General features: G+C 41.6%; 1 long non-coding RNA gene, 1 other non-coding gene and 1 pseudogene across 2 annotated transcripts in view; all 3 read right to left on the reverse strand.

The window, feature by feature from the left end:
* Positions 1-25,043, reverse strand: part of LOC139179948 (uncharacterized) — a 66,627-nt gene that overhangs the window by 25,261 nt on the left and 16,323 nt on the right. The window lies entirely within an intron of this gene.
* Positions 4,527-9,836, reverse strand: LOC139179947 (large ribosomal subunit protein eL21-like; annotated as a pseudogene).
* Positions 13,252-13,358, reverse strand: LOC139180039 (U6 spliceosomal RNA). The gene has a single exon (XR_011564387.1). It is a non-coding gene; the product is annotated as a U6 spliceosomal RNA (small nuclear RNA).

Here is a 25,043-nt window from a genome sequence, read left to right on the forward strand (position 1 = left end):
GGTCAACAGGCTCGCAAAGAGTCAGACACGACTGAAGCGACTGAGCACGCACGCAAAAAGAGGAGAGTACTCTCTGCGGAAAAGACAGCATGAGCAAAGGCCCCGAGGTATGAAAAAGCATGGCACAACCAGAGAACTGGCAGTACTACAGCCAGGAGGGCTTCTCAAAAGCCCAGACCTTAAGGTTTGTCTAATGGCTTCTCCTTCCTCCATCTTCATTCTTAAGGCCGCCTCCCCCCTTCCACTTAATCACACTCCTCAGGATTCAGACATACACAGTTCTCTTCCAGCTCACTCTATCAAGCCAGGACGCCACTATTCTGACTCCGTTTATAAGAGAGTTTCAGGCGAAAACCTTTTTCTTCCTCTCTTTTGATTCTGAGACCCCGCTTCCCAGACGCACCCCGTTTCCACTTTTCTGTTCCCACCACCAGAAAAGGCCTCCAGGTGGCGCCCTTTCGCCCAATTCTGCTTTTGTCAGGCACACCCATTTTCCCACCTAACTTCCTCTCCTCTGAATTTCTTCCCCACAAACCCCAGGGCTGGAACTTTAATCTGAGCAAGAGGAGCACAGGCAGCATTTTCAATATACAAACTAGTTGGGTTGTTCAGTTTGCGCCTCTCCCTTAGTTCAAGCCGCGCAGGGTTCATTCTTAGCTCCCTCCTGTCTTCACCTTCCTTTCTGGCCCATTGTGCTCCTAAGACTTCCCAACTCCACCCACCCCGAGTTGGATGATCTTCATTCCTGGTGAAGGCTTTTCTTTTCACCCAGACAATGCGTGCTCAAAGAATTGTTCCCCCAGATGATTTGACATCTGGACATGGAACGAAGGTAAATTTTTATTTATTTATTTTTATTTTTTAATGTTTCTGTCAAACCTCAACATGAATCAGCCATAGGTATACATATTATCCCCTCCCATTTGAACCTCCCTCCCATCTCCCTCCCCATCCCACCCCTCTAGGTTGATACAGAGCCCCTGTTTGAGTTTCCTGAGCCATATAGCAAATTCCTGTTGGCTATCTATTTTGCATATGGTAATGTAAGTAAAAGAGTGGGAGGTGGGAATCCGAGATCCAGCATGCCAGTCCGCATCCCCTGCTCTTAGCCTGAGAACCAAAAGAATGTTTCCCTCCAGTACATGCTGCTCTCAAGAAGCAAACTGCTGGGACTACTCTGGTGGTCCAGTGGCTATGATGCTGCCCTCCCAGTGCAGGAGGTCGGGGGATATGATCCCTGGTCAGGGAACTAGTTATCCCACAGGCCACAGCAAAGAATCACCACGCCACAGTGAAGATCACACATGCTGCAACTAACACCTGGAGCAGTCAAATAAATAAATATTATAACAAGCAAACAGACAAGCTGCTGATGGAGTAACCACTTGAACCTGTTTTAACCATCACAACGATCCTGGCAATTGCCCCCCACCCCAAACAGTTCCCCTCCCCACCAGTTTTCCAGTCCTGCTTAACGCAGAGGTGGGAAAATACACCTCAGCAGAAAGGTAGTGAGGGATTGTTATGTTCCTGAGAGCAGAACCCATACATAAATCATTTTGGTAAACCATGTCGTACCTAGCACAGTGCCTTATCTATTCCAGGGGGATTACCCTGTAACAGACACAAATACAGCAAAAAAATACAATGGATTCCAGCCTATTTGGAGAATGGAAGCTGCAGCAGTAGAAGGCTAATTCCAGGGTTTACCCTAAAGTCCACAGAGATAGTCACTGCTTCCCAGTTTATTTCCACTTACTATGTCTGGGTGGAGAAGGTGATTCAGTTGTCCTATCAGACATTTATTGAGCATATGCTGACTCTTGGTGTTGTGACCCTATAACTGGATGAAAATTCTCATAGGGCCAATCAGACGTAAGGATTTATCCTGCTAATGACATAAACAATGCTTCTAATGAGCTCTTCCTTAGTGCACTTGTCCACTCGGGAATAACCAAACTGCAGGGCAGTTGTCAGCGATTGAAGATAGCTGTCAATTTTTTGCTACTTATCCCGTTGTGATGTGGAGTCTGATTCCTCTTTCCTTGAATCTGGCTGTCCTAAATAACTTGCTTGACTGATAGAATGTGATGGAAGGGAAGTTCTGGGACTTTCAAGACTATATTATAAGAAGCTTCCACCCAGACCTCTTGGAACAATTGCTCTGGAGTAAGCTACTACCACCAGAAATCTGATTATCCCGAGACCTTATGTTAGGAAGCTGGAACTAGGAAAGGCCACATGGAGAGAGATGCTTTACCAGCCCAGCTTCACATGAGTGAAGAAACCTTCAGATGACTCTAGACTCAGCTGTCATCTGATAGACACTGAATGAAGGACTTCTGGTGAGAACCACCCAACTAGGCTCATCAGCCCCTAGAAACATCATAGTATGTGTGTTAGTTGCTCAGTCATGTCCAACTCTTTGCAACCCCATGGACTATAACCTGCCAAGCTCCTCTATCCATGGAATTCTCCTGGCAAGAATTCCCTTCTCCAGGGGATCCTCCCAACCCAGGGATCAAACCCAGGTCTCCTGCATTACAAGCAGATTCTTTACCAACAGAGCCACCAGGGGAGCTAGATCCATCATAGATAATAAAGTGTTTGCTCTTAGATACTACATTAAAATCAAACTACTATGTTTAGGTAAGATATTATCATCGGGGAGACTGAGTGAAGTGTATACAGGAAATCTCTGTAGTATTTTGCAACTACTTGTGAATCCTAAATTACTTTTTTAAATTATTAAAACATAAAATACTAGTGCCTTGATCTGGAGAAGATCTATTTTGAAAAAGCTAAAGACAGCTGCAGATTTTCCCTGAACCACGTTCTAGTTACTAACAATGCCAGCGCTGGCTGCAGCCAACAGGTGTGTGTAACTACAGCCCTAAGTACATTTACCAGCTTTGAAAGCTCGGGGGGAAGGCTCTGACCTCCCCCAATGCCAGTGACTCAGCCTCAATCCTAATGTTTCAGTCATCACATTTGGGTCTCCTACTGGGGAAACACCCAGTTCTTCCTTTTGTCTAGTGAGGAAAGAGACTTCGTTAGCTGTTCATTATTCTAAGTCTGACATAATGATATGAACAGGCACGAACTGTCATCCAGCCAAAGGAGGGAGATTTTCTTTGCTAGTGTTTTTTTAAATACCTCTTTTCTTTGGTTCAAAAAATTTCTTGTAACAAACAAGTGAATTCATGTCCTCATTCTGCAGTGCTTTAGAGACATTCCCCCCTTCTCTAGCTCTCAAGGAGACCATACCCCTCTCAGAGTCTAAGTTTTCTCACCTCTGAACTGGGCATTGTTGGTAAACAGAAGCGTGAGAGGCAAAAGACTGTAGTGGAAAAGCCTTGGACTTTAAGGACCTGGGCTGACATCGCAGTTTGGCCATTTGCAATATGGCCTTGGAATAGTTTTCCATTCTCTCTCTGAGGGGACCAGAAAATTCTTCTTACCAACTTCAGAGGCTTGTGAAAATCTCAAGTGAACGCAGGGCTTTGTCAACCAGTGGACCGATGAAGGCTATTATTATCACATACCATTGTGTCGTTGGAGGTCAGAGAAGGAAGAGGGAACTGGGCAGGAGCTGTCAGGGAGGACTTGATGGAGGACATTGGTCTGAAGTGGACCTTGGAGGAAGGAAAGGATTGGGAAAGGCAGAAAAGGCATTCCTCCCAAGAGGAACTGAGGAAGGGATTATATCCTGTGGGGGAGGGATGGAAGTAAGGAAACTTGACCTAACCTGTAAAAGGGGCTTTGGATTGAGAAACCATATGGAAAGTAAGTTTAGGGAGATAAAAGATCCTCAGATTATGAAGTTCCTAGAAAAATAAAGATGTAGGGAAGGGGGAAAGTGATGGGTGAAAAATGCTCATCAACTTCTTACCTGCACTGTACCATAGAATATATCCAAGGCCCCATTCTTCTATTTATTGCTCTTGTCTATACTGCAAAACCACTATAGCGAACCACGTTGGACAATGGAAACTATGACAGTGAGGATATGAGCAGATAATTACATTGATGGATGCAATATGTAGGGAGGATGCTCTTTGAAATTTATTTTTTATGCTCTTAGAAACAAAATGATGCTTATCTAGTTGGATGTCTTCTAAAAGCTGTATCAAAGTGTCTTTCTAATCAGATGTTTCTAGGAAAAGGAATCCTTTACCTTTCTTTTCCTTCACACACAGATCTATCCTCAAAATCTAAATTAACACACTGAGAACAAAGGGCAGGCTATGTCCCTACACTGTATTTCACCAAGCTTCCATCCAGCTAGAATCCCTGTGACTCTAGTCTGTGTTATTCTCTGACCATGGACATCTTAATTATTTTTGGATGGAGTATTCCAAGACAATAAATAAATCTCCTTACATGGTAAAGACTCTGAATCATGAAAGTATCTCATTTTTTTGTAAAGGGGTTCCTAATGTTTCTTTGGCCTCTTACTACTTCTTGGGGGCCCCTTTAAAGTAATGTAAGATCCTTTCTCATAAAAAGGAAATAACTCAGAGAAGCTGGTTCAACACTAGAGAAATGCAAGGTATGACAAATAGAAGAGAAAATTCAGCCATATTGTGGCTAAAGACCATTTGAAGAGAATCATATTAAAACCTCAAAATCTGCTCTCTTGTCTTTGCAAGAATAAGCCAATAATTTTTTTTACAAAATTATGGCTATTCTTTTTATTCAGATTGCTAATTGCAAAACCACAAAGCTAGCACAAATAAAATGTATTCAAAATGAAAAAAGCTTAGTTGATCCTTCAAGACTTGAAGTCTGTGATTGTATCTTAACTCTTTTATTCCTGTTATCTAGCATAATGTTTGTTGAATGAATAAATAAATACAGTGAGTACAATCTAATGATAGTAGTAAATAATATAGTGTGAAAATAAGAAAAAATGATAAATCTGTGGAACCAACACAGAAAGCAAAAGAATAATCAGTGAAGAAAGCCTGTGTACCCAATGTGAGTGAAATTGTCATCAGTGGGAAAAAACATATATTAACTTCCCACAATCCAAAAATAACTACACTAGCTTCTTAGTCTAGAGAGCAAAATATAACCATAATTCCTGTCCTGAGGGAGGTTACAAATTAACGGAGGAAATAATACGCAAGCTTATTCCACAGAAATATTTGAAAACAATTATTTACAGACTGGCGTGAGAAAGATGGTGTGTCAGAAATTGTGCTGGCAAGTTGGAGCCTAGGTGGAGTTACTCAGGAAACATGAAATTCCTTATCACCAACAACCATTTATTGAGACTGATTCTCCCTGATCATGCGGAAGGGAAGATGAAATTAAGAATGAGGTTGGGAAAAAAAAAAAAAAGAATGAGGTTGAAATTGAGAATGAAGTTGAAGATGAAGTGAAAATGGTGATCAGTAGAGAAGTCAGAGGCTGAAGAGAAGAAGTAGAGACTGAAGTTGAGGTTAAGGAATAACTAGGGCTTAGTCATTTAAATATTCTGGGATATTCTTGTAATTTCCTTTTCTGTAAAATGAGACAATAGTCATTCCCCCACACACGCAGAATTACAATTCCACACATTTTCTTTGCCCTTGAATGAGGTGATACGCACAAAGCACCTCTCACACTGCCTGGCGCATAGTAGGTACTTAATAAATCGTGACTGCCTTCCTCCTATATTTGTCCAATGAATCCTTTTATGACAAGGCTATAGGTTTTCTGTTCTTGTTGGTTGTCCATGGCTCTTGGTCCTGTTTCCATTCTGCTGCTGATTCATGGTATAACCTTGGGCAAATCTCATATCCTCTCTGAGCCCTGGCTTTTCATCAATGAAACGGGGATAATAATATCAGTCCAATAATGTCCCAGGCTGGTTATGAGGATAATCCATGTGAAAGTACCATGGGGAAAAAAAAAGAAAGTACCATGGGTTGTATCAAGTGGTAGCAAATCAAATGCTTTGTTAGGATTAAGCCTTATATGTATCACTCCCCCAAATAGTATGTTTATCACACACAGGACAGTGTAAGGCTGGAGAAGGACTGGGCAACTTCAGTGAACTAAATGTTACACTGGAATGCTTTCACTGGCTCTGTGGTCCTTCTGTGGGGAGATTTGCACATCAGGTGTTTTTTACTGAGCCCTTTAAAAATTAAATTATTATTACAATTTGCAGAGGAAATGAAACATTCACAAGTTATCAGATAACCACAGAGATCACTGTATATACTCGTATTACTGTAAAAATGAACATAACTTCTCACTTTCAGGAGTTTGGAGGTGATTCCAAGTTGATAGAAGAGACAAGGCCACCAACCATAAGCATACACTCACACATGCTCACAGACATCATATTTGGAGATATGAAAAAGGCTGGGCTTATTGCAGGTTGATACACTGGTTCAAAATCCCAGGAAAATCTCCAGCCCAATACCCCAAGGGGAGGGAGATTAAACTGTGATGAACCTAAAATTCAGTTTCTGTCTTCTATCCACAAGAGAGCTAAGAACAAATAGTGGAGTTGATTTTTTTTTTAATGAAATAGGTTTCCAGTTTAGTTTTGTTTTACAGTAGAAAGATCTCCTTCTTTTTTTATGCCTAGGATGCAATAAATTCATAGAGAATAGTTTCCAACAGCTCACATGTGAGCTCATTGGTTCTCACAAATCTTCTCTGGGTGGAGCTTTAATTGAGCCCACGTATCTCTCTCTTTGGCTCCCTTCTCTTTCTGATCATTTTCCTTCACACGTTTTAGGAAGCTGTCTTGCCTCTTAGAGTGCTTAATATGTTCAATACATACATTAATTCCCTTGGCAAGAATCTTGTCCTTGTTTGTTTACAGCAATGCCAACAGCATGATGGTTCACACTGTAAACTACTCGAACTTTGCCATGGGGATACTTGTGGGGCATTTCTTTCTGAACAGTGCCCATTCCCTTGACATCAACAATATCACCACTCCTGTATTTGATAGATCCACATGCATGTAGCCAAAGAAGCAACTCCATGTTTCCTAAAAGGCCCTGAGGATGTGTGATGGGTGCTTCTCCCCTTTCCCTTTGTGTTGGTCATTTGGCAAATTACTAGAAGATAGCACTCCTGGCCAAAAATAATAATAATTTTAAAAAGCAGTTAAGGTTTCAACTCACCTGACTTGGTGAAAATCACATGTGTGTAATAAAATTTCAGCTTTGAAAAGTCCCTAAATCAGCTGTAAAATAGAATAGATGTGCCCATACTTACCCGCCTCTCTATAGACATTTTTGGAAGTCAGCCTAGCCGGTTAAAGTATCTGGAAACACCAGGATCACACCCGCTGCAGCAAAATGAATACACCATGACGGGCACATGGCAAATGAAACCAAGTGAGCAAAGAGCAGAGTCACCTTTCCAGTCTCACTTTCTCCCAGGGTAGAATCCCCTGTACTAGTTAAGTCACTGCATTTTTAAATCCTAAATCTCTATTCTGGCAGATCCTATCTGCCTCTCTGCAAAGAGACAAGCTTGTTTCAAAAAGTTCCCTTTTCCAAAAACTATCTTTACTAATGCATAATCTACAGACAAAACACATCTATCCTAAGGTTGGAGAAAGAGATGGCAACCCACTCCAGTGTTCTTGCCTGGAGAATCCCAGGGACCGAGGAGCCTGGTGGGCTGCCGTCTATGAGGCTGCACAGAGTCGGACACGACTGAAGCGACGCAGCAGCAGAAGCATCCTAAGGTTACAGTTTGACAAATGTATACACCTGTGTGACTATGACTGTGTTTTTTTAATTGATTGTTTTTCTGATATTTACTTATTTATTTGGCTGCACCAGGCAGAATATGGGATCCTCGTTCGCTGACCAGAGACTGAACCAGCACCCCCTGCATCTGAAGCGTGGAGTCATAACCACAGGACCACCAGGGAAGTCCTGACCATGATCACATGTAAAGAGAGAACACTTCCATCACCCATAAAATTCTGTCATGCCTCTTTGCAGTAAATTCTCACCACTGACACAAGGTAACTATTTATATGCTTCCCTTTTCTCCCGTCTTCTAGACAGAGGAGCCTGGTGGGCTACAGTCCATAGGGTTGCAAAGAGTCTTCTAGAATTTCATATAACTAGAATTTCTTTTTTTAGAATTCCATATAAGTGGCATCATACAGTATGTACTATTCTGTGAAAATGACCCATTTTAACAAGAGTTTAACCATTTTTAGAATAGCATGATCGCAGTAGATAGTGAAGTCTTTGAATGTAACTTAGAGGGAAGAAGAAACATAATATGAAAATAAAGGAGGGAAGTTGCTCTATAAATAAGGGACAAGTTGCTCAATCCTTAAGACAGGAGACTCAACTGATAGTCAAGTTGAAGTAACCTTGGTAAGATCTGCCTCAGTAGAAGAATGGATCATTGTGGAAAATCAAGGCAGAAAAAATCTTTAAGAAGGAGGTAGGAAGTAGAAAAGTTCTGAGAATGAATGTCAAACCTTGTTTTCAGCCATGGTTTTGTCACTAACAAGCCATCTGACCTTACAAAATCTATTTTCCTACTCTGATCCTGGTTTCATTGTCTACATAATAAAAGCATTGGACTGGGACTTCCCTGGTAGTCCAGTGGCTAAAACTCTGGGCTCCCAATGCAGGGGGCCCAGGTTCGATCCTTGGTCAGGGAACTAGATCCCACGTGCCTCAACTAAGACTCAGCACAACCAAATAAATAAATATATATTAAAAAAAAAAAAAAGCATTGGACTGCAGACACAGTTTCCAAGTAGCTACGAGATTAGACATAAGTTTCATGAGGGCAAAGATTTTGTCTTTTTTTTATTTTTATTTTTTTTAATTTTAAGAGACTTTGTCTTATACTGCTGTGACCCCCGTACCTAACAGAATGCTAGCACTCAATAATGTTGAATGAATGAGTAAGCTCTCTTCTAGCTCTGACATCCTATCCCCTTTGGCAGAATCATCTAGTATAATGTTCATTCCTCAGCTCCTCCAGCCCCTAATGAGTGTTGGCCCAAAATAACTTCTTTGCCACAGAACCCATGGAGGCCAAGGTTAATCTTGTTCTTGTTGCTTAGTTGCTAAGTCACGTCCAACTCTTTGCGACCTCGTGGACTGTAGCCTGCCAGGCTCCTCTGTCCATGGGATTTCCCAGGCAAGAATACTGGACTGGATTGCCATTCCCTTCTCTAGGGGATCTTCCCAACACAAGGATTGAACTCACTTCTCTTATGTCTCCTGCATTAGCAGGTGGGTTCTTTACTACTAGAGGCACGTGGGAAGCCATACTTAGTGACAAATGAAGCTAAAGGGTCAGATATGTGCCCTTCCAGAGTTACTTTGCCGGTTGTAAGCAAGGTTTTCCTTGGCATAACAGCTTTCATTCTGAAAGTTTGGCAGGCAAAAGCCCTTATCCCAAAGGTTGCAAACTCATGCCTTCAGGGTCTGGATTAGTAATGAATGAAGTAAGTTGAGAAGTTGCCAATATAGAATGTGAACTGGTGAGCTGGATGGGGCATGGTTAAATTTTGGAAAAAAAAGTTTTAAATCTTATTCACTTTTTAAATGGTTTGCTGGCAAAAATATTACTTCCAGAGTTAGGCCCTGCGGTTGTCAGTTTGCAATCCAAGCATTCCCTCACGTTTGTATTCGTGATGGTGGGAGCCTCTCCAGTGGCTGCTCTTTGAAAAGCCCTGAGCACACAGTAAGAACTTTTTTTTTTTTTAATATTTATTTATTTGGCTGCATTTAGTCTTGGAGAAGGCAATGGCACCCCACTCCAGTACTCTTGCCTGGAAAATCCCATGGACGGAGGAGCCTGATGGGCTGCAGTCCAGGGGCTCGAGAAGAGTCTGATACGACTGAGCAACTTCACTTTTACTTTTCACTCTCATGCATTGGAGAAGGAAATGGCAACCCACTCCAGTGTTCTTGCCTGGAGAATCCGAGGGAGGTGGGAGCCTGGTGGGCTGCCGTCCATTGGGTTGCACAGAGTCGGACACGACTGAAGCGACTTAGCAGCAGCAGCAGCAGCATCTTAGTTGGGGCACTCGGGATCTTATGTTGCAACACAAGGGCTCCAGAGCGCTCTAGCTTAGTAATTGCTGCATGGGCTTGGTTGCCCCGTGGCATGTGGGATCTTAGTTTCCCCACCAAAGATCAAACCTGCATCCCCTGAACTGGAAGGCGGATTCTTAGCCACTGAACCACCAGGGAAGTCCCCACAGTAAGAACTTAATGAATACTTTTGAATTACTAGATTGTAGTGATGGACTGCGGAGAAGGCAATGGCACCCCACTCCAGCGCTCTTGCCTGGAAAATCCCATGGATGGAGGAGCCTGGAAGGCTGCAGTCCATGGGGTCGCTGAGGGTTGGACATGACTGAAGTGACTTAGCAGCAGCAGCCGTGATGGACTGTGATTTTATTGGGCTGAAAAAAATCTGATGGAGTGAATCTCTTTTATCATCTCTTCTCTCTACCTTACTTCCCAGTAAGGTACCTGCTCTGATGCCTGACTGTTTACTCATTTCCACACTTTCATTTTGGTCAGCTGGAGCAACCTTGACTTCAATGGGCTCAAAATACTCCAGTTCATTTGTTATCTCTTTCTCCCTCCCTCTGTCCAACCTTCTGTCCTCATCATGAACTCATCCTCTCAGGACAAAAGCTGGGTCATTTTATTCCCTATTATTCCTCTATCCCCTTCATGATTTTTCACCCTAGACCCCCACCCAGCTTCCCCTTTCTTAACCCTCCAAGTTCACTCTTTTCTTTCTATTATAAAAAGTATCCAGTAAACCTATTCACACAGAAGTATTAATACAATATGTTACTCCTCTAAGAATGTTTAATTTCAAAGTGGATATAAACAATACTGAATGCAAAGGAATATACCCAGGCAATGAAAAAAAAAGTAACATTTTTCCAATTGACCTTCTAGATGACCCTCAGGCCACAGTTCTTTATTCCACTTTATTTCAGTGGAATAAAGATAATACAAAGCCAAGTAAACTCTCTGCTATGAAGAACAAAGCTGGGTTGACAGAAAGTTTAGTAACTATTTGCTTAGCCTCACATTCCAGTTTTGCTTTTTACTAGAAGATCTGAGGCAAATTACTTACCCTGTCTATGCCTCAGTTTCCCCATCACTAATATAAAGATAATAATAGTATCTACCTCGTAGGTTGCTGTAAGAGTGAAAAGAGTTAATACATTTAAAATCCAGGAAGACAGCTTGGCACATACTAAGAATTCAGTGTGTGTTAGCCATTATTGTCTGCACGTTAAGGGCAGTCTCTACTTCACAGGGTGAAAGAATTAGAAAGGTGCCTGAATCAAACACAGCACAGTACTTAGCACACAGTAAATGCTGGATAAATTCCTTTGTTATTAAAGGGTGTGATCAGTTTTTATAACTATAGGATCACAGCCCTCCAAAATATCCAGGTCCTAATCTCTGAAACATGTGAAAGATACCCTGTAAGGGAAAAGAGATTTTGCAGGATCTTGAAAAGGGGAGATTACTCTGGATTATGCAAGGGGTTGTAAATGTAATCACGAGTGTTCTATAAGAGGAAAGCAGAAACTCAACAAAAACAAAAATAAACAACTCAGTTCAAAAGGACTTGAATAGACATTTCTCTGAAGAAGATATACAAATGGCCACTAAACACATGAAAAGGTGCTCAACTGCAGTGATCATTTGGGAAACACTAATCAAAGCTATGAGACACCACCTCACTCATACCCATTGAGACGGCTACTATCAAAATTACAGAAAGTAACAAGTGTTGCTTATTTAACTTATATGCAGAGTACATCATGAGAAACACTGGGCTGGAAGAAGCACAAGCTGGAATCAAGACTGCAAGGAGAAATATCAACAACCTCAGATATGCAGATGACACCACCCTTATGGCAGAAAGTGAAGAAGAACAAAAGAGCCTCTTGATGAAAGTGAAAGTGGAGAGTGAAAAAGTTGGCTTAAAGCTCAACATTCAGAAAACGAAGATCATGGCATCTGGTCCCATCACTTCATGGCAAATAGATGGGGAAACAGTGGAAACAGTGGTAGACTTTATTTTTGAGGGCTCCAAAATCACTGCAGATGGTGATTGCAGCCATGAAATTAAAAGATGCTCCCCCCCTACTTTTTTTTTTAAAGGTAATTGTTGGGGTATATTTACCTAAAATGTTATTTTATTTATTTTAATCGGAGACTAATTACTTTACAATATTGTAGTGGTTTTTGCCATACATTGACATGAATCAGCCATGGGTGTACATGTGTTCCCCATCCTGAACCTCCCTCCCACCTCCCTCCCCATCCCGTCCCTCACGGTCATCCCAGTGCACCAGCCTCGAGCACCCTGTATCATGCATAGAACCTGGATTGGCGATCTGTTTCACATATGATAATATAAACATTTCAATGCTATTATCTCAAATCATCCCACCCTCGCCTTCTCCCACAGAGTCCAAAAGACTGTTCAATACATCTGTGTCTCTTTTGCTGTCTCACATATAGGGTCATTGTTACCATCTTTCTAAATTCCATATATATGCATTCAGTTCAGTTCAGTTCAGTCACTCAGTCGTGTCCGACTCTTTGCGACCCCATGAACCGCAGCATGCCAGGCCTCCCTGTCCATCACCAACTCCCGGAGTCCACCCAAACCCATGTCCATCGAGTCAGTGATGCCATCCAACCATCTTATCCTCTGTCATCCCCTTCTCCTGCCCTCAATCTTTCCCAGCATCAGGGTCTTTTCAAATGAGTCATTCTTCACATCAGGTGGCCAAAGTATTGGAGTTTCAGCTTCAACATCAGTCCTTCCAATGAACACCCAGGACTGATCTCCTTTAGAATGGACTGGTTGGATCTCCTTGCAGGCCAAGGGACTCTCAAGAATCTTCTCCAACACCACAGTTCAAAAGCATCAATTCTTTGGTGCTCAGCTTTCTTTATAGTCCAATTCTCACATCCATACATGACTACTGGAAAAACCATAGCCTTGACTAGACGGACCTTTGTTGACAAAGTAATGTCTCTGCTTTTGAATATGCTGTCTAGGTTGGTCATAACTTTCCTTCCAAGGAGTAAGCGTCTTTTAATTTCATGGCTGCAATCACCATCTGCAGTGATTTTGGAGCCCAGAAAAATAAAGTCAGCCACTGTTTCCCCTGTTTCCCCATCTATTTCCCATGAAGTGATGGGCCTAGATGCCATGATCTTAGTTTTCTGAATGTTGAGCTTTTTTTTTTTTTTTTAAAATATGGAACGCTTCACGAATTTGCTTGTCATCCTTGCGCAGGGGCCGTGCTAATCTTCTCTGTATTGTTCCAATTTTAGTATATGTGCTGCCGAAGTGAGCACGAATGTTGAGCTTTAAGCCAACCTTTTCACTCTCTTTCACTTTCTTCAGGAGGTTCTTTAGTTCTTCTTCACTTTCTGCCATAAGGTTGGTGTCATTTGCATATCTGAGGTTATTGATATTTCTCCCATCAATCTTAATTCCAGCTTGTGCTTCATCCAGCCCAGCTGGATGTACTCTGCATAGAAGTTAAATAAGCAGGGTGACAATATACAGCCTTGATGTACTCCTTTTCCTGTTTGGAATCAGTCTGTTGTTCCATGTCTAGTTCTAACTGTTGCTCCTGACCTGCATACAGATTTCTCAAGAGGCAGATCAGGTGGTCTGGCATTCCCATCTCTTTCAGAATTTTCCACAGTTTATTGTGATCCACACAGTCAAAGGCTTTGGCATAGTCAATAAAGCAGAAGTAGATGTTTTTCTGGAACTCTCTTGCTTTTTCCATGATCCAGCCGATATTGGCAATTTGATCTCTGGTTCCTCTGCCTTTTCTAAAATCAGTTTGAACATCTGGAAGTTCACACATGGTTCACGTATTGCTGAAGCCTGGCTTGGAAAATTTTAATCATCACTTACTAGCATGTGAGATGAGTGCAATTGTGCAGCAGTTTGAGCATTTTTTGGCATTGCCTTTCTTTGGGATTGGAATGAAAACTGACCTTTTCCAGTCCTGTGGCCATTGCTGAGTTTTCCAAATTTGCTGGCATATTGAGTGCAGCACTTTCATAGCATCATCTTTCAGGATTTGATATAGCACAACTGGAAATCCATCACCTCCACTAGCTTTGTTCATAGTGATGCTTCCTAAGGCCCACTTGACTTCACATTCCAGAATGTCTGGCCCTAGGTGATTGATCACACCATCATGATTATCTTTGTCATGAAGATCTTTTTTGTACAGTTCTTCTGTTTATTCTTGCCACCTCTTCTTAATATTTTCTGCTTCTGCTAGGTCCATACCATTTCTGTCCTTTATTGAGCCCATCTTTGCATGAAATGTTCCCTTGATACCTCTAATTTTCTTAAAGAGATTGTTAGTATATGCTTACTCCTTGGAAGAAAAGTCATGACCAACCTAGACAGCATGTTAAAAAGCAGAGACATTACTTTGTCAACAAAGGTCCATCTAGTCAAGGCTATGGTTTTTCTAGTAGTCATGTATGGATGTGAGAATTGGACTATAAAGAAAGCTGAGCACCGAAGAATTGATGCTTTTGAACTGTGGTGTTGGAGAAGATTCTTGAGAGTCCCTTGGCCTACAAGGAGATCCAACCAGTCCATCCTAAAGGAGATCAGTCCTGGGTGTTCATTGGAAGGACTGATGTTGAAGCTGAAACTCCAATACTTTGGCCACCTGATGCAAAGAGCTGACTCATTTAAAAAGATCCTGATGCTGGGAAAGATTGAGGGCAGGAGGAGAAGGGGATGACAGAGGATAAGATGGTTGGATGGCATCACCGACTCAATAGACATAAGTTTGGGTGGACTCCGGGAGTTGGTGATGGACAGGGAGGCCTGGCCTGCTGAGGTTCATGGGGTCGCAAAGAGTCAGACACAACTGAGCAACTGAACTGAACTGAACAAGTGTTGACAAGGATGTGGAAAACTGGGGAAAGGCATGTAAAATAGTACAGCTGCTGCAGAAAACAGTCTGGTAGTTCCTCAGAAAATTATAAATAGAACTAACCATATGATCCAGCAACTTCACTTCTGGTATAGGCCCAAATGAATTGAAAGTAAGTTCTCGAAGAGATATTTATACACATCTATTCACAGCATTATTTACAGTAGCTAAAATGTGTAACCCAAGTGTCCATTAACAGATGAACGGATAAGCAAAATGGGGTATATACATAGAATTAAATACCTTCAGCCATAAAAAGGAAAGAAATTCTGACATATGCTATGACATGGGTGATCTTTGAGGACATTATGCCAGTGATATCAGCCAAGAAAGCCAGTCACATAAAGCTAAATATTGTGTGATTCCACTTACATGAGACACGTGGAGTGAACAAAATCATAGAGACAAAAAGTGTTACAATGGTTTCCAGGGGCTGGGGGGAAGAAAAGAATGGGCCATTGTTTAATAAGTATAGAATTTAAGTTTTACAGACGAAAGAGCTATGGAGGTGGGTAGCAGTGATGACTGCACAACATTATGATTGTATTTAATACCACTGAACTGTACACTTAAAAATGGTTAAGATGGTAAATTAGTGTATTTTACCACAGTAAAAATAATGGAAAAAATAAAAGAGAGAGTTAGAGGGAGATCGGACTACAGAGGCAGAAAGAAGTAAGTAGATGCAGAGAAAAAAGATGCTGTGATTCTGGCTTTGAAGGTGAAAGTGAAAGTGAAAGTCGCTCTGTGGGGTCTGACTCTTTGCGACCCCGTGGACTGTATAGTCCATGAATTCTTCAGGCCAGAATAGTGGAGTAGGTAGCCTTTCCCTTCTCCAGGGGATCTTCCCAACCCAGGGATAGAACCCAGGTCTCCCGCATTGCAGGCGGAGTCTTTAGCAGCTGAGCCACCAGGGAAAGAAGTGGCTAAAAGCCAAGAAACGCTGACAATTACCAGAAGCCAGGCTTCAGCAATATGTGAACCGTGAACTTCCTGATGTTCAAGGTGGTTTTAGAAAAGGCAGAGGAACCAGAGATCAAATTGCCAACATCCTCTGGATCATAGAAAAAGCAAGAGAGTTCCAGAAGAACATCTATTTCTGCTTTATTGACTATGCCAAAGCCTTTGACTGTGTGGATCACAATAAACTGTGGAAAATTCTGAAAGAGATGGGAATACCAGACCACCTGATCTGCCTCTTGAGAAATTTGTATGCAGGTCAGGAAGCAACAGTTAGAACTGGACATGGAAAAAAAAAAAAAAAAAGAACTGGACATGGAACAACAGACTGGTTCCAAATAGGAAAAGGAGTTCGTCAAGGCTGTATATTGTCACCCTGTTTATTTAACTTATATGCAGAGTACATCATGAGAAACGCTGGACTGGAAGAAACACCAACTGGAATCAAGATTGCCAGGAGAAATATCAATAACCTCAGATATGCAGATGACACCACCCTTATGGCAGAAAGTGAAGAGGAACTAAAAAGCCTCTTGATGAAAGTGAAAGAGGAGAGTGAAAAAGGTGGCTTAAAGCTCAACATTCAGAAAATGAAGATCATGGCATCCGGTCCCACCACTTCATGAGAAATAGATGGGGAAACAGTGGAAACAGTGTCAGACTTTATTTTTCTGGGCTCCAAAATCACTGTAGATGGTGACTGCAGCCATGAAATTAAAAGACGCTTACTCCTTGGAAGGAAAGTTATGACCAACCTAGATAGCATGTTCAAAAGCAGAGACATTACTTTGCCAACAAAGGTTCTTCTAGTCAAGGCTACGGTTTTTCCTGTGGTCATGTATGGATGTGAGAGTTGGACTGTGAAGAAGACTGATCACCGAAGAATTGATGCTTTTGAACTGTGGTGTTGGAGAAGACTCTTGAGAGTCCCTTGGACTGCAAAGAGATCCAACCAGTCCATTCTGAAGGAGATCAGCCCTGGGATTTCTTTGGAAGGAATGATGCTCAAGCTGAAACTCCAGTACTTTGGCCACCTCATGCGAAGAGTTGACTCATTGGAAAAGACTCTGATGCTGGGAGGGATTGGGGGCAGGAGGAGAAGTGGATGACAGAAGATGAGATGGCTGGATGGCATCACTGACTCGATGGACGTGAGTCTGAGTTGACTCCGGGAGTTGGTGATGGACAGGGAGGCCTGGTGTGCTGCGATTCATGGGGTGCCAAAGAGTCGGACATGACTGAGCGACTGATCTGATCTGATTTGATCTGGAGCCTCCAGAAGGAATCAGCCCTACCAGAAGCTTGGCATTAGCCCTGTAGGACTCAGTTCCCACTTCTGGTCTCCAGAAATGTTAAGTGAATAAATTTCTGTTGCTTGAAGCCACAAGGTTGGTAGCTTGTTACAGCAGCCATAGGAAACTAATACAGAGAGCTCATTCTATCCCGAGTCTCCTCCAGAACCCAGCAGGATCTTCAGGGAAGTTAGAGGAAAAAACTCTTACAGCTAAACAGAGATTATAATACTCTTAGGAGAAAAAAACATTTTCAGACTTCTATTGACCATCAGAGGAATCCAGTGAAACTTTCTTTCGCTCTGGTCTGGGTTTAGAAGGAGGCTATGAGCTAATACTCCCAAACTATTTGCAGCAATGAGAGAATCAACAGCCAAAATTGTCACTTTTTTCCAGTTTTTTAAAACAATAGAGTCTGTTATTTCTTTCCTAAATGCATCAGCAGGGCCAGTGGAGAAGGTCTGGAAAGCAACGGCTAAGATTAGCCTGCAAGCTCCCCACAGAGACCTTGAGTGACTGTCAGCTCTGCAGGGAACAGCAGCAAACCCTCACGCAAATGGCCTATAAAAAAGGCCTTGTCAGAGGCACCTTGACCTGCCTGGGCTTCTCTGGTACTCGGATTCCCAGCGGCCCTCCCAGGGTTATGCTCCCTCGCATGATGTATTTCCCCTGCCTTTTTTAGAGCTGCATTATGCTTGCTCCAGGAAACAGCCTCTTCCTTCTCATAAACACAGCCTTGGGTTCCTGACCAAGCTCCCTGCCACTCCGCAGCTCCTTGTCCATCCATCACACCTTGCTGTCACCCTGGCTGCGATTGTGGAGAACTGGTCTGTTTCCAGAGGTGAACCTAGGGTAGGCTGAAGGAAGGGGAAAGCCCTGGGAGCAGCCGAGGGTCACACATACCCGAGTTCCAGCCTGCTGATGAGTTCCCTGGAAACTGGCTGGTTTGCACAATGAGCAAGCTTTTCCGATGACCCAGAGAGTATGATGGAAAGGTCTTGATAAGGTCACCACCAGAGCTAGGCTTGGCGTCTCCACTCCCTCAGCTGAATGTGCAGTGCCCAGGGATAGACGACGAGAGACTAGGGAGGTGCTGTGAAAAGTTCCTTGTAAGCAAGATGGAAATGACTGAGGGTGGGATTTGAAGGGTCAACACAACCACTCCCAAATCAATGTTCCATTGGCACTAACGGTGCACTTGGAATTCTCACCGATAGGAATGTCTCTTTCCCAGTGTCCAGAAAATTCCAAAATCCTTTTTGTTCTTCCTTTACAAAATCTACCTCAACTGCTTCCTCCTGCAAGGCAGACCCTCACATGCCCACCTCCAATTCTGGGCAAAACAAGCAGAGATTGGTCTTGGGAAAGGGAGTTCTTTCCCCAGACCTCTTCCTCCAAGCCGGGAATCCCACACCACCTATTCATCATTGTGTACAAAGCATCCCCCTCTCCTACAGCTCTCTTTTAAGATGCAAAACTCCCTAGAGGAAGAATATTTGGTTTTGAAGTAAGAAGATGAATTAGAATCCCATCTCTGTTCATCAGTGCATGGCCTAAAGCAAATCTTTAACTTCATGATTAAAGATTGGTTTTCTCCTCAATGCTTGCTAGTGCTCGGTCGTGTCTGACTCTTTGCAACCCCATGGGCTATAGTTCGGTAGATTTCTCTGTCCATGGGATTTTCCAGGCAAGAATACTGGAGCGGGTTGCCATTTCCTCCCCCAGGGGATCTTTCCAATGTAGGGATCTGGAACATATGTCTCCTGCATCTCCTGCACTGGCAGATGGGCTCTTTACCACAAAGTCACCTGGAAAGCCTTTTCTGCTCTGTAAAATAGGGATATTAATGTCTTCCCTAGCTACCTCACAGCTAAGGTTGATTTAAAGACAAAATATTAAAGATGTATATACTCTTCAATATGTTTTTTTTTTCAAGTTCCCAGCAACTTTAAGTGGTTTTGTTCGGTCCCTAGAGAAAGTACTAGGGTGTTGGGTCCCTCAGGACAAGGAGTTTGCCGAGTTCCACTATTTGTCTCAGCAAAGTGTTGTAACTCTATCATGTAGTTTTATAAACATGAAATATACATACAAAATAAACATGCTAAAAAAAAATAAATAAATAAACATGCTATGCTAAGTCACTTCAGTCGTGTCCGACTCTCTGTGACCCCATAGACGGCAGCCCACCAGGCTCCCCCGTCCCTGGGATTCTCCAGGCAAGAACACTGGAGTGGGTTGCCATTTCCTTCTCCAATGCATGAAAGTGAAAAGTGAAAGTGAAGTCGCTCAGTCGTGTCCAACTCTTAGCGACCCCATGGACTGCAGCCACCAGGCTCCTCCATCCATGGGATTTTCCAGGCAACAGTACTGGAGTGGGGTGCTATTGTAACATCTCATAATTATACATGTAACATCACATAATTATATATGTGTGTGCGTATATATACAAATATATAAAATCACTTGTAATAATACTAGATTAAGAAGAGAACTGAAGAAGAGTGGTTTTACTAAAATCTAGAAAAACGTATGTCAGGTAAAATATCACGAATGCCAGAAAGTATGTTAAAATACTCAGCAGATAAAACAAAATAAATGAACTGAAATGAGAAAGTGTTAATAATTTTTAAATCTAGGTGGTATATATATAGATGTTCATCATGACATTTTAATATTCTATCCACTTTTACATTTCAAATTTTTATAATAAAAGTTTTAATGTATTTAAGACATTGTAGTAGTATAGAAAATGTTCATCATATGTTATTAACTTTTTAAAAAAGTGAATTAAGAAACAATATACTAGTATGTTAACACATTTGTATCAAAAAAGAGAAGAAAAGAAATGTAAATTATAGTAGTACCAGTAAATGTCCCTCAAATTGTAAGTTGGTTGTTGCTGGTTGGGGTTATGGTTGTTTTTAAAATAGTTTTATTTTGCTTTTCTGTATTTCATACATTTTATCTAGCAATCATTTACCTTTTGTATAATTAGATCATCAAAAATGTTATTTAAAACTAAACCTATAAAGCCCACTAGATGGAAGAATATTTCAGAGATTGAGAATAACCTATGTTGGTTACATCTACACCACATTGTCTGTATCCACTCATCCACTCATGGATACTTATTTCCATATTTTGACTCTGCTGAATAATGCAAAACAAGCATTTTATATATTTGATGGATATAAATTATAAATTATGGATATAAAGTATAAATTGCTATAACCTTTGGAGTGTACAACTTGGCAATACCTATTAAAATTCTAAATGTTTAATAAAAACTAAAAATCTTAAAGAGTGAGGGAAAAGATTAGGAAATAAAGCCTTCAAAAGAAAAAGAGACAGTAAATCAACTATGCTTCAATAACAAATAAAAGAGAAAGAAAAGAGATGGAATAACATAAGGGTTCATCACTAGTGTATTGGTTGATTATATTTTGGTTCATCCATGCAATGGAGTACTACGCAGAGGTATATTAAACAAGAGCAACAAGAAAGTGCTATTTGGTGAGGAGATAGGTGAGAAATGCTACTATCTGTGCAAAAAGCAAGAAAGAAGAAAAAAGGATATGTGCTTACTTGCTTATATGTGCACAAAATGCTTCTGAAAGCCATGTTTTATTTCTTAACTGGGTAGTGAGTTCATAAGTGTTTATGTCATGGCAGTTGCTATGAAAACTGTATTTGCATAATGCCTTCTCGATATTTTAGTACACACACACTACTGTACAGAAGGAAAAAAATCCATAATCTCAATAACTATGTGCAACAAACGTTAACATTTTTAAGTATTTCTTGTCACCTTTTTTCTGTGCATTTTCCATAACTGAGATGATACTGTGCTTAAATTTTGATAGACTGTTTAACAAATAAGCATCTTGCATTCTATACTCTTTGTATATTTATCGTTTTAAGAACCATTGTAATAATGCATCGAAATTTTTATGTTTCAAAGAGCATAGTCCTTGGTAATAAATAACAAGCACTGACACTTCATGCTGGTGGAAGCTTGACTTTGCAAATGCTTTTGGGGTGATCGAGAGTATTCCCATCCCACATCACCCTGTCAAAACCCCACCTTCCTTCAAGGCCCAGCTCAAATCCCACCTCCTCCATGAATCTTCCCCTGACTGTCCTCCATAGAAGCCTCCTTCTTTAGCCTTCCAGGGTATTTATCTATTCTGTCTCTTTTTATAGCTACTCAGATTCATTTCTTTTCTTCCAGGTACACTATAAATTCTTAGGGACAGAGACCCATCTCTAGAGGGCCTGGAAAATACTAAGTGCCCCTTAAGTAATATGTAAATAAATTTGAAACGCTGTTTTTCTTACTCTTTGCTTTAACATCCTGTATTACCAATACTGTTTGTCTATATAATGGTCACGAATGAGTTTTCACCCAAATTGGAGGTTTGCAAATGGAAACACGTTCTATAATTGCCATATTCAGAAATCAGGTCCATGACCACTCCTGCTCTCCCTGATAGTAGATTTGATATTTGCTTTGAAGGTTGAATTAAGGAATGTTTGAGCTCTAAAAATAAAAACTGTGTTTACTGAGGGCCCATTGTGTGCCAGATGCCAGCCAAAGTAGTTTGTGTGCCCCTGTGATGTAATTCTCCAGAAACACTATGAGTTAAAAGTTAGTTTCCCTGTTTTATATCTGAAGACACTGAGTCTCTTGCCCAGGGTCAACCAGCTTATATGTGGAAGAATTAGGACTCCAACCCAGATCTACCTGTGTCTCACATGCCTCACTTCTGGGCAAAGCTGCTTCCCCAGAAGTAAAAATATAAAATCTAAATCTTGATCTCTACCTCTCAGTTCTATATTGCAAAGTGAATTCTCCATCAAATGGGTGGCACTTGTGATTTAACATTTTTATTGATAAATACAAAAGAACAGGTAGTGTTTAAGAGGGAAATAAAAAATCCATAATTTTACCACCTAATAAATGCTATCATTCTGGAGACTCTCTTCCAGGCTTTTCCTGTGTGTGTATCTTATAAAGAAAAAAAAAAAATCTTTCAGACATTTTTGCATGTGCTTTTAAGCAGAGGAGTCTGTTTAGTAGTAAAGACAAGTGTGGCATCAAAGACAAATGTCAGCTTTCTTGCAGTTTTGCCTGGGACTCATCTTGCATCAGATGGAAGCCTGGAAATAGGACAAAGATAAAGCATAGTTAACAGGGAGTTGATTTCCTGCACACTCAAACACAGCCTGCAAGTAGCAGGGGATTCCTAGATGAAGACAGAGGGCATAGCATTTGCTTGTGCTTCAAGTGTCATACGGAGAAGGCAATGACAACCCACTCCAGTATTCTTGCCTGGAAAATCCCATGGATGGGGAAGCCTGGTAGGCTGCAGTCCATGGGGTTGCTAGGAGTCGGACATGACTGAGCGACTTCACTTTTACTTTTCACTTTCATGCCTTGGAGAAGGAAATGGCAACCCACTCCAGTGTTCTTGCCTGGAGAACCCCAGGGACGGGGGAGCCTGGTGGGCTGCCATCTATGGGGTCGCACAGAGTTGGAGACGACTGAAGTGACTTAGCAGCAGCAGCAAGTGTCATATGTTGTGTCTGAAGCTGTTGAATGTGCAGCAAAGAGTAGATAATGTTGGATTTAGCTGCATTCTTAATTCTTAATTGTTTAGCTACTGGAAGTCCATTCTTCCAGGAAAGACACCAGGGAAGTATTTCCCCCCGCCTTCCAGCCCTCTCCCCTTGTCTCCCCACTCCACTCTTCCTCCCACCCACCACACCCCTTTCTCTTTCCTTTCTCCTCTCCCATCTCTCTCTTTCTGATAGACAGAATAATGGTCTCTAAAGATGCCCATACCCTAACTCCTGGAACCTATGAATATGTTACCTTACATGGCAAAGTTGCACTGTGATTATGGGTATAGACCTTGATATGGGGAGATTTTCCTGGATAAACCAGGTGAACCCAACCTAATCACATGAATCCTTAATAACACAGAAATTTTTCCCAGGTGTGGTCAGAGGGAATTAGCGAGATGGCAGCTAAGAAGGACTTAGTCTGTTATTGCTGGTTTTGAAGACAGAGGGAGGGGGCTATTAGCCAAGGAATGTGGGCAGCCTCTAGAAGTTGGAAAAGGCAAGGAAATGGATTCCCCCCAGAACCTCCAGAAGAGCTACCACTTTGATTCTGGCCCAGTGAGACCCATGTCAGATTTCTAACTTAGAGAACACTAAGGCAATAAATTTGTGTTGTTTTATATTGCTCAGTTTGCGGTAATTTGTTGCAGCAGGAATAGAAAACTGAGTCTATTTTCCCCTACCCTCTCTCTCTTCTTTTTTCTCCTGCTGCAGTTGTGTCTTTATTGACTAGTATGTGTGATTATGGGCTTCCCTGATAGCTCAGTTGGTAAAGAATCCACCTGCAATGCAGGAGACCCCAGTTCAATTCCTGGGTCAGGAAGATCCACTGGAGAAGGGATAAGCTACCCACTCCAGTATTCTTGGGCTTCTGCTTCTTTCCCTGTCCTTTGTATGTCCTTGTGTGTCTGCTCAGTCACTCACTCATGTCTGACTCTTTGCAACCCCACTGAATTCCTCAAACAGAGACCACCTTCTCAAGCTCAGTCACTGCAGCAAGTTCCCTGGACGTCAGTCTCCGGATTCTGAAATCTACTCATCTCAAAAACAAAACAAGAAAAAAACAGAAACTCCAGGCTTCATTCTTCGGCTGAAGAGACTGAAGACAGAAATCTTGTCTGTCTTGTTTATTGTTTAATTTCCAACACTTAGAACAGTGTTTGATACATAGTACTATCTCAATAATTATTTGTTGATGGTTGTTTTCTTGATTAAATAAAAAACTTGTATGTTCCCCAAGCCATGTGCTGCAGCCATTTGCTGCTACTGACTCTGAGTCTCATCATTCCTAAAGGGAGAGGGGTGAATGCAGGGGACCCACTGGGATAAAATTAGTGTTGAAATTGACCCAGGAGTAGCTCTGCTTAGCCAATGAGGACTTTCTTAAGTATAGTTTATGCTGTGCTTGGTGACACATGATTAAGGAAGCTTCCTTAATCATTCAACCAACACTGAGTCTGCTATATGCAGCATTCTCTGCCCTATTCTAATGACATAAAGATAACTGGACACCGTCACTGCCATCCCAACACTGACAACCTAGGAATAGCTTGTTGGCTTCTTTACTATGTGGTGGGCAGTCTTTTACGTACCAGGACTTCATTTAAATCTTAGAACAATGATTCAGAAAAAGATATTATTAGTCTCATTTTAGGATAAGAAAACTCAGCCCAGAAAGTTAACTTATATAAATGGCAAGTAAGTGATATCTACCCACCTGGAATTCATGTCTGCCTGAGTCCAAAAGCATATAATTACTACTTACACTGGGCTGGAAGAAGCACAAGCTGGAATCAAGATTGCTGGGAGAAATATCAATAACCTCAGATATGCAGATGACACCAGCCTTATGGCAGAAAGTGAAGAAGAGCTAAAGAGCCTCTTGATGAAAGTGAAAGAGGAGAGTGAAAAGGTGGGGTTAAAGCTCAACATTCAGAAAACGAAGATCATTGCATCTGGTCCCATCACTTCATGGCAAATAGATGGGGAAACAGTGGAAACAGTGACAGACTTTATTTTTGGCGGGGCTCCAGAATCACGGCAGATGGTGACTGCAACCATGAAATTAAAAGACACTTGCTCCTTGGAAGAAAACGTATGACCAGCCTAGATAGCATATTCAAAAGCAGAGACATTACTTTGTCAACAAAGGTCCATCTAGTCAAGGCTATGGTTTTTCCAGTGGT

The sequence above is a fragment of the Bos indicus genome, chromosome 26 (assembly GCF_029378745.1).
Source record: "Bos indicus isolate NIAB-ARS_2022 breed Sahiwal x Tharparkar chromosome 26, NIAB-ARS_B.indTharparkar_mat_pri_1.0, whole genome shotgun sequence".
Lineage (NCBI taxonomy): Eukaryota > Metazoa > Chordata > Mammalia > Artiodactyla > Bovidae > Bos > Bos indicus.